At 51.4% G+C, this 10,471-nt stretch overlaps 1 long non-coding RNA gene across 2 annotated transcripts; it reads left to right on the top strand.

The window, feature by feature from the left end:
* Positions 1 to 1,640: 1,640 nt before the first annotated feature.
* LOC109551122 (uncharacterized) lies at positions 1,641 to 4,733 on the top strand. 2 transcript variants are annotated; one of them, XR_002177817.2, is made up of 3 exons: positions 1,641 to 1,749; positions 3,700 to 3,775; positions 4,130 to 4,733. It is a non-coding gene; the product is annotated as an uncharacterized lncRNA (long non-coding RNA). The 2 variants fall into 2 exon arrangements; XR_012325883.1 differs by having other exon boundaries at positions 4,102 to 4,733.
* The last annotated feature ends 5,738 nt before the right edge of the window (positions 4,734 to 10,471 follow it).

Here is a 10,471-nt window from a genome sequence, read left to right as displayed (position 1 = left end):
CGGAAACATGTGACCTGGATCACCCTCTCCACAACAAGAAATAAGGCATTAGGAGGACTTGTACAAAGTCTTCAGATGGGTGTTAGGGCCCTGGGTGTTCATCATACAGCATATATTGAGGGCCACCCCGGCCTGGGTGCTGCAGGGCAGATAAGGAATTCCAGGCCAGGCTTGGTCCCTGTCCTCAGAGAGTCAGCGTCAGGCTGGAGAGAGAAGCAGGGCTTAGTATCAGAGGATGGAAGAACAAACACACACCAATTGTGCAAATTCATTCTCAGGCAGAGGGCCTGAGGATTAAACGGGGTTCGAGGTAAAACAAGAAACCCTGGGGTGGCCACTGCAGCCGGCCATGTCCAGAGGGAAGAGTTCAGACTTGGGGGCAAGGAGGGTAGGAGATACAGTCATTTATTCATCCATCAACTATTTATTTATTCAGCACCTACTGCCTACCTAGTGCTTTGAGGAATGAGGTCCCTGCCTCATGCTGCTTCTGTTCCAGCTGAGAGGCTGTCAGTATGAACCAAGTGAATAGTAAGGATGATATCAAGGTGGTGTCAGGCTATGAGGCAAATCAGCAGGTAATGGGCAATGACTGGGGCCACCTTTGTACAGGGGAGTGCTCACTTAGGGCAGGTCTGGGACTAGGGTGAAGCAAGGAGACACTCCCTCTCAGGAGTGTACGACCTTGAAAGGGAGTGCCTCCTTAAATTTGTGCCCTCAGTGGTGCCTCACTTGCCTCACCCTCATCCCAGCCCCATTCAAGGGCATTAAGGGGAGGCATCTAGGCATGAGCCTCTAGTTATCAAGTCCTCGCAGCCTGATTTCTCTCCTATATCTCTGTTTTTGTGCTCCATTTCCGTAGACCTCCACTTACCCTGGCCCAGCCTCTGGCCCCAGCCCTAGCTTTCCTCCCCTAGGCCTCAGGGTGTCAGAGAAGGCCCCTGCTCCCTGCCCACCAAACCCCCCCACTACCACCACCACAGCGCCGAGGCTTGCCACCGACCGCACAGAGAAGCCAAGCTTTGAACTGTGGGCCTAGGCCCAGGGAGGTCGCTCAGAAGGCCAAGGTTCAATTTCCCGGGCCTGCGGTGGCTGTGCTGGGAGGGGAAGGGGTGCACTGTGGGGCCTGGATGGGAGGCTGGGAAGAAAGAAAACTCACCCCAGCGAGGAACAGAGTCTTTTCCCTGTAACGCCATCACCTGGCCTCAGTGGGTTTGCCCCCAAAGGCTCCCATATCACGCTATTTCTCTCTTCCCCTGGCACTGACGTCTCTCATTAAGAACTTGTAGAAGAGACCATGTCTATTTCCCAGCTTGGAGCACTTGGCACTCTGCACCCCATATTCAGTGAAGAATGACTAAATGCGGTTGCAGTGAGATTCAGGCCACTCTGGCAGACCCCAGGAAGTGGGTCCCCGCCACTGCAGAAGCACTGAGGTCTACGGGGTGGTTTGGGGCACACAGGGACCTCTCAACCCCCAGCTCCATAGTGGGTTCTCAGGGGGTCAAGCCCAGCGAGGCCCCTGTGGGTCCTCTGCACCCCTGCCTCACCTAACAAAGGCCGGCGCGATCTAGGATCTCACCTCCCTCAGCCTGGCAGGCCGGGGCAAGTTTGCGGGTATTCCCTCTTCGCCCCACCCCCCCATTTACCCCTGGCAGCCTCGGTGCCCTTTCCAAGGACATTCTCCGCCTCCAAGTCCGGACTGACCTCGGCTAGAGAGAGGCGCCAGGGATAGGACATGGGGGACGGGTAGGTGGGTCCGGACTGTCTCCTAGACCCCGGGTAGGGGGTGGGGCGCCCCTCCCGGAGCTGGGCCGAGACCCCGGCTCCTGCGCTAACAATCAATGGGCCGCAGCCGGCGGGCGGGGCCGGGCCGGAGGATTAGGGCGGGGAAGGGCAATTACAGCCGAGCGGCCGCGCTCCGGATTTCGTCCGCTGCGCTGCTCAAATGCCACATTTCGGATGCAGCGCCGCGCCCGCCCTGTTTGCTCGGGGAGTGGGGGCCCCGGGGCAGGAAGCCAACTCGCAAGTGTATCGGAGATTAGGGCCGGCGGCGGCGGGGGCGGGCACTGGACAAACACGCGGCGGCCGCCTCAATCCTCCGTCCTCTATTCCGCCCGCGGCGACGCTGGCCGGGCCGTGACTCGGCGACGCGCGGACGCGGGTTGGGAAGGCCGCGGCCCCTACCCCGCCCAGGGCCTCCGCGCCCGCCTCAGGGGACTCCCCGCCTGGGCTTGCGAGCGGGCGGGGGCGGGGCGCTGAGCTAGCAGGGCCGACTGGCACCTGGCGGGGGAAGCAATGGATTTTTTTTCTTCCTTCAAATATTTATGAATTTTGCATCTTTTCCTTAATGAGCTTACACGTGGAGGACCAACTCCCGTAAAAATTGGCTTGGTACCAAAGATCATGGTGGGAGAATGAGGAAAAGAAGGAGGGCACGGGAGAGAGAGCAGGACTTGGGTGGAGTCGGGAGGACGAGGAAAGGGCGGGGGAAGGGGAAGAGGGAGGGCGAATGGAGGAAACCCAGGCGCGGTCTCCTTCAGTCCCTTCGACCCTCCGTGACTCGCCCCCCAGGCCTGGCTCAAACCCTCGTCCTCAAACCCCTACTTCCCCTTCTGCCTGGTGAGGCGAGGGGAAAGAGCCCCCGGTTGGGGATGGGGAAGGAAAAGGAGGAAAAGGTGAAGGTGTGGGAGTGGTGGGCCCCTCGCCCGAGTGAACACCAGGGAGCTTAGCAGCACTGCGGAAAATCCAGCGGTCCCTGGGCGGAGCAGCCCCGGACCCGCGTGGCAGTGGATGGCGCCTCCTGGTGTTCAGGAGACCGCGCTGCCCGGCGCTAACCGCTGCCCTAGGTCTGAGTTCTCTGCCCTGGGAAGTGAGCCTTTGATAGGCCTCCAGGAGCCCTGGAGGACATGTCCAGACTCTTAAGCCAGAGTTTCCAGGGACTCAGAGGTCAGAAGGACCCCAGAACAAATTCCTCTCCTGGGAGCTGTAGGGTTCATCCCTACACTGGCTTCTGCCACATCCCCAGCTAGAGCTCCTCCTGCCCTTCCACAACTCACCCTCAATCCGTGCTGCTTCTTGTTCCCTGAGCAGACTGACCATTCCTACAAACATGCCTTTGCTCAGGTTTCTGGGAGGGTCCAAATCATCACCACCTACCAAGGCACATCTAGTGTGCAACCTCTTCCTCCAGGAAGCCCTCCAGGGCTGCTCCAGCTCAGAGGCTCTTTCAACCAATTTAGCATCTGATTCCATCTCAAGATCCCTCTGTTGGGCTTCCCTGGTGGCGCAGTGGTTGAGAGTCTGCCTGCCGATGCAGGGGATACGGGTTCGTGCCCCGGTCCGGGAAGATCCCACATGCTGCGGAGCGGCTGGGCCCGTGAGCCATGGCCGCTGAACCTGCGCGTCCGGAGCCTGTGCTCCGCAACGGGAGAGGCCACAACAGTGAGAGGCCCGCGTACCGCAAAAAAAAAAAAAAAAAAAAAGATCCCTCTGTGGTGGGTCTTGGCCTTCTCTCTTCTTCAAAGTCAGGCTATATGTTCTCTTGGAACTGAGTGGTTTTGGCCAGGGACAGGATCTGCCCCCCCCCCACCCCCGCCTCCAGACAGCTGGAGCTTAAAAGGTTAGTGGGCTGGTCCCTGAGGCACTTGTGCCCAGGAGGGCCCTTGTCCCTTAGGAGTAACAGAGTTTCTCTTCCAGGGAACCCCACCCAGTTCCTCACTCCTCTGACTGGCTCCTCTGCTCCATCCTGCACCCCACTATGATCCCTTGGGAGGTAAGGCCACTTTGTAATCACCCCTGTTCTCAGAAAGGTTATGAAGTCCTTTCTCTTGCTATTGACACCCCTGAACTGAACAAACAAGCTTCCTTTTCACACTCTCATGAGGTCCTTAGTGAGCTGCTGAAACCTCCAGAAATGACCAGTTCAGGCAAGCTCCAAGATTTGGGAGGTTAAGCCCTCACCTCAAGAGAGGTTGTAGCTAAACCCACAAGGAACCTGCCCTCACCATGGGTGGATATACTGACCAGAGAGACAGTACAGCCTGTGGAGGGCAATGCAGCAACATCAGCCATTTCAAATGAGCCTCTCTCTCATCCCAGGAATTGCACATTTAAGAATCTCTCCTAGGGACTTCCCTGGTGGCGCAGTGGTTAAGAATCCGCCTGCCAATGCAGGGGACACGGGTTTAATCCCTGGTCCAGGAAGATCCCACATGCCGCGGGGCAACTAAGCCCATGTGCCACAACTACTGAGCCCGCATGCCGCAACTACTGAAGGCCACACGCCTAGAACCCGTGCTCCGCAGCAAAAGAAGCCACCGCAATGAAAAGCCTGAGCAAAGAAGAGCAGCCTCCGCCCACTGCAACTAGAGAAAGCCGTCACGCAGCAACGAAGACCCAACGCAGTCAAAAAAAAAAAGAATCGCTCCTAAAAAGTACTTGCAGGGAGCACAGCGCCTATAAGGATGCTTGTCATGAGGGGAAAGGGAAAACCATCTTAAAGCCCATCAGTGGTGGGCTGGCTCAACTATTTGCATGCTGTGCAACCATTTGTTAAAAATTTGGTGGAGGTATATACACTGACACAGTGATGTGTCCAATATATATTAAGTGAGAAATAAAGCAAGATTAAAAACAGTTTAAAATACTTTGATTCAATGATTTTTGTAAAAATCATTATAATAAATGTTAGTATATGTATGGAATAGAAGTAAACCTGAAAAAAGGTGGTAATTTTGTTAGGGGATTACGGAGGGGCTTTCATTTTCTTAATGGTAATTTTGGTATTGTTTAATTTTTATGCAAAATGTATATATTATGTTTGGAATCAGAAAAGAAAAATAAGTCTATGGACCCATCTTGTCAGGACAGAAGGGTCTTGGCTGGAAGCACATTTGAGGCTGGCAAGGGTTGTGGTCTAGGAGCAGGAAGATGGGTCCCACCGACACACAGCCACCTCCTAGGTGTGACTGCGTAGGAGGAGGGTGGATTTCCTAGTAACCCCCCCTCTGTCCCCCACCCCACCCCCCACCTCCCCGCCCCAGGGTCTGGAAGGGAACCAGACGAAAATTGTAGCCTTTTTCGTTTTAACATTTGGGAATCTCCTGCAATTGACTATCCTCTTCCCACTGGGAGGAGGGGGGCATGCTTGTTTCTACCCCGAAGTTAGGAAGCGTTGACTCCACCAGCCAGAGAGCAATGATCTTAGGCACCCGACCTAACTAACGTCCTTCCTTCCCCCTCTACTGCCCTCTGAGCACAGCGCCGCGCGCCACCTCCCGAATCGGGCTTCATTTCCCGGAGCTTCTGAGAGGTGTGTACAACAAGCTGGCCCTAACTCCTAGCCTCGCGGGTGAGGGGCCTCTCCCTCCTCGCACAGCCTCCTCGCGCGCCCTTGCCGGGGCTGCTGAGACCCCGCAGGTGCGGTTGCAGGGGACGGCCAGCGGAGGCGGTGCCCCCATCACACGGTCTGCGCGCGCTCCCTGCTGCCCGCCGCGAGAAATGACACTCCCCATCGGCCCGGCCATTTGGCCCTTCAGTCCCTGAGTGCCGAGCACACCCCGCCCCCGCCCCCGAACCTCTCCTATTACGTGCGTTCCCCAGGCCTTCCTAGGCCAGAGCCCAGGAGGGACAGGCACTTAAAAAGCAAAATGGTGTCCCCGAGGCTATCATCCCACTTCAGAGGAGGCCTAAGTGCCTGCTGCATCACATCACGCAAGTTAGATACAGGGGCAGGGCAGAGCAGAGCCTACATTTCCTGACCGCATGTCCAGACCTCTACAAAGCACTGAGGGAACAGAGGGCTTAAATTCTCCAGGGCACTGTATGAGGAGCTCTGAGGAGGCTGAGAAAACGGGGTCCTGCCTTCCAAAAACCTAGAGCCCCAGAGCAGGAGCAGGACTGATTCTGTGTCCTGTCAGCTGCCCACACAGGCCAGGGGCCAGCATTGTGAGTGTACCTGTTCTGTCACTGGGCTGGGCCTACCCAGGTGATGAGCACTGACAAGGGCCTCCCCAGTACCAAGTCCAGGTGTGCTTCCAGTCAACAGAAAAGCACCAGCTCAGGAAAGCTCCAGAAGCACCTCCTCCCCCAGGGCTGAGGCTATGAGTTCCCTGGGGAAGAAGAGACAATGCAAGATCAGGGCCAGAGGATCCTGGAGGGAGGAGAGGGTGCCCTTCTACTATGTACTAGCTGTGTCACCTGGATAAGTAGCTTACCCCCTCTGAGCCTTACATTCCTTATCTGTAAAGTAGCATACGTGATTTTTCACAGGTTGAGATGCGGATTCACTGCTACAATTTTGCTATATCCAGCACATAGCACATGATCCATAAATGTCCATTAACAGTATAATGGAAAAACAAATTGTAGTCTATTCATTTTTGGAATACTCTATAGCAATGAAAATTAATAAACTGGCTACGTATATAAAACTCACAAACATAGTGCTGAGTGAAAGAGACAAGCTGAAGAATGACAAGTACAGTATGATGCCACATATATAAAGTTTAGAAGCATGCAAAACATTTCATGCTGTATGCTGCTTATGGGTAAGTAACTGTGGAGCAATTGTATGAGACCATGAATGGAAATGATAACACCAGGTTAGAATAGTAATTAACTCCAGTGAATGGAACTGCTGAGAGGTGCAAAGGGGCTACATATGTGTCCGTAATGTACTTTTACTTAAAAAAACAAAAACTGAAGTAAACGTAGCAAAAGCTGCAGTCTATAAAGTTGGATGTTGAGTTCTTGGGTATTTATCATATTTTTATCTATAACTTTCTTAGTGTTTGAAATATTTTATTGTAATAAAAAAGGAGAAGAAAACAATTGCTTACCTAATAATAGACCCTATGATAACCCCCTGCTTTCAGCAGCCCCACCCACTCACCTCCCCACTTGACCTATTCTCCTCCATCTTTGATCTCATCCATCCATATTTTTCTTTTAAAACTAGAACCCAAATGCAGATGACTCCCAAATCCAGCCCAGACACCTTCTCTTACCTAACTTCTTGTCAGATGTCCCCACTGGAATACTTCTCAGAAAACTCACCCTCAATACAGCCAAAAGTACCCCCCTCCAAATGCCTGCAGCCCACAGCTGGAAGGACATGCAAGTTGAGAGAAGATAGATACCTAAACATCTTGTTGAAATCTTTGAATGCTGATGATAAATAAAAAGATCTTCCAAGCTTTTTAACATTAGAAAAGGTTTTCTACAAATAAAAATCAACCTGACAGCAGACTTTTCATCTGCAATGTGAAATACTAGAAAACAGCTGTTAGAAGCAATGAAACTTCTATCCATAGAGCACCAAAGAGAGAACTTTAAAATGGTTTTGAGTAAAGAGGAAAAGAAAAAGAAAGGTTTACCATTTATGTAAATTTAAAACATATATACAAAACAGCCCTACATGTTTTACATGGGTCCATAGATAGTCAATAACAAATGGTTTATTAGGGTAGCAGGGGAATTGGCAAGGGGATGAGGATAAAGAGGAAAAGACAGACAAAAAGAAGAGTGGGATCTGGTATGGACCTCAGATAGTAATGGCCATGAACAGGTAGGAAGGATTACCTCAACCTTCTGCTCCTGAGGTCCAAAAGGGGAAAAAAATCATTAAAAAAGAAAAGTGTTCCCAAATTCAGAAAAAAGGTTGACAGGCAATGGATTAAATGATGAGTTAGTTATAAGATGATTTGGAGAGATGGCGAGAAGAGCTTGCAGGAACTTGAGATCAGGTATTTATTTTTGCTTAGAAAAGGGACATTTGAAGAAATATGGCAATGTATTTGCCTAAATCAATCCCTATCCCAAATTCCTTAAGTAAAAGCTGAAGCCCTGGTAATCCTGGGCCAGAAACTCAGGCTGGTGGCAGCTCACCTGGCTCCTTTAGAGCCCTTGAGAGGGACACCTGGCCATAGGGGCAGACATTGATTGGGCTGATGATCTATCTGTTCCTGCCCTGCTCACATCCCACGAGCCTCTGTTCCGTGCCAGGAACTGTATCTTTAGTACTTGTTTTAGATTTCAGTAAACCCAACAAAGTGGGCTGTATTAGGTGAAGTTAATACCATCAGTAACATTCACTCACTCATTGGTTTATTCATGTAACAAATATTTGTGGGCTGACCATTCTGTGCCAAGCTCAGTTCTAGGCTCCAAGAGAAAAATCAGTAAGCAAAGCAGATAAAAAACCTCTGCTCTTTAGGGAGCTTACATTATTGTTGAAAGAGCTAATAAAAATAAATAAATAAGGAAAATATATGTTTGTTGGATAGTAATAAGTACTATGGAGAGAAATTAAGCTGTATAGGGAAATAAGGAGCGTAGGACAAGGCAGGGAAGGCCTCATTAAGAAGGTGATATTGGGACTACCCTGGTGGTGCAGTAGTTAAGAATCTGCCTGCCAATGCAGGGGACATGGGTTCGATCCCTGGTCCGGGAAGATCCCATATGACGCAGAACAACTAAGCCTGCGTGCTGCAACTACTGAGCCCACACGTTACAACTACTGAAGCCCGTACACCTACAGCCCGGGCTCCACACCAAGAGAAGCCACTGCAATGAAAAGCTCACTCACCACAATGAACAGTAGCCCCCACTCACCGCAACTAGAGAAAGCCCGTGCGCAGCAACGAAGACCCAACGCAGCTCCCCCCACAAAAAAATTTTTTTTAAAAGGTGACATTGTAGCAAGGACTGCAAGAAGGTGAGGGAATGAACCATGCAGATAGCTGAAGGACAAGCAGGAGGAGGGAATAGCAAGTGCAAAGGCCCTGAGGCAGGAGTGTGTTTAGTCAAGGGAAAACCAGAAGGCCAGTGTGTCTAGAGCAGAGTGAGACTCGGGAACAGTCGTGGATGAGGTTAGAGAAATAAGGGGAGTGGAGGGCCTTGTCAGCCCCCACCTGGGGTGACTTGGGGAGTCAGGGGAGTTGAGAAAAGGGGTGACATGATCTTACCCTGTTTACCAGAACCATTGAGTTGAAGTCTGTAGAAGAACAAGGGTGGAAGCAGGGGAGCAGATAGGTCATTATTGCAGTCATCCTAGCAAGAGACAGGAGGCTTGGTCCACAGTGATATCAGGGGAGGTGACTGGGCGAGGTCAGATTCTGGATATATTTTGAAGGTAGAGCCTTATGAGAAGTATGCTGATGGACTGGATGTGAGGATGAGAGAAAGAGTGGATCCAAAGATGATTCCAAGTTTTCTGGCCTGAGCAGCTAGAAGGATGAAGTTGCCATTTTCTGGGGTGGGAAAGGCTGTAGTGGGAGCAGGATGGGGACAAATGGGGAGGTGGGAGGCTCCTCAAACTCTCACAGCTTGAATGTGCACAAGCCTGATGTGAGCCTACGTCTGTCTGACTCCAAAGACCCTTCTTCTTTAGCTCCTCCACACTGCCTGCCCCAGAGAAAAGGCAAAGCAAGAGGGGTCCTACCCCTGCCCTCCTCTGCCCTCGTCAGGTCAGCATATTGTGGGGAAATGACACCTTCAAACACTGGATTGTAGTTAGTTTTTGACTCTGTTGCATTCTGTAAGCAGTCTTCATCTTCAAAGATCTGTCCGTTTAGTGAACAAGCATTATCATTTTTCATTGGTCTTAACCCATGAGATTCCCAAATCATTGACCTTCCCCATCCTCCTCTCATGAGTCTCCCATTCTGCCAGAGTAAACCATTCAATGTGTTTTGGTTATCTGCTGTTGCATAGCAAACCACCTCAAAACTTTGTGGTTTAAAACAACTATTTTACCTGCTCACAACTCTGGGGGTCAGGAATCTGGCAGGGCTCGGCTGGGATGTGCTTCTTCCTCACAGGGTGTCAACTAGGACCTCTTATGAGGTTGCAGTCAGGCCTGGCTTCATAGGTGTGGTACCTGTGCAATTGCACAGGGCCTCACGCTGAGAGAGACTCTGCAACTGGCTTAATGCTCTACTCTTGCTGTCTTGAAATCGTAACTATTTTTGAACAATAGACCCTATGTTTTTATTTTACACTGGACTCCACAAATTATGTAGCTGGTCTGGCTTGCAGTCAGATGGTGGCTGGGACTGGAACATTCAGGATAGCTTTATTCACAAATCTAGTGTCTTGGCAGGGTTGGCTGGGAGGCTGGGACTCTCTCATTCTCTCAACACAACTAGCTTAGTCTTCCTCACATATAAGCTGGATCCCAAGGGCGAGCACCCCAAATAGCAAAGGGAAAACTTCAGATCATAGGGTCCTGCCTCAGAAGTTACACAGTGTCACTTTCTTCATATTCTGCTGACCAGAACAAGTCATAGGGCTAGCCCAGATCCAACAAGAGGGGATAGGGAAATGGCAAGGCCTCTCTGAAAACAGAGCATATGGGAAGGAAGCCATCTTTGGACACATACCCTACCGCTCAATGTTTGTGTCCTATCTGCCCGTAGGGCCTGAGTTCCCAAGAGGACAAGAGAAGGATGCGCCTGCTGCTTTTGCT

Source organism: Tursiops truncatus, chromosome 14 (assembly GCF_011762595.2).
Source record: "Tursiops truncatus isolate mTurTru1 chromosome 14, mTurTru1.mat.Y, whole genome shotgun sequence".
NCBI lineage: Eukaryota > Metazoa > Chordata > Mammalia > Artiodactyla > Delphinidae > Tursiops > Tursiops truncatus.
The sequence above is the reverse complement of the archived record's forward strand: the minus strand, read 5'-3'. Positions and strand labels throughout refer to the sequence as shown.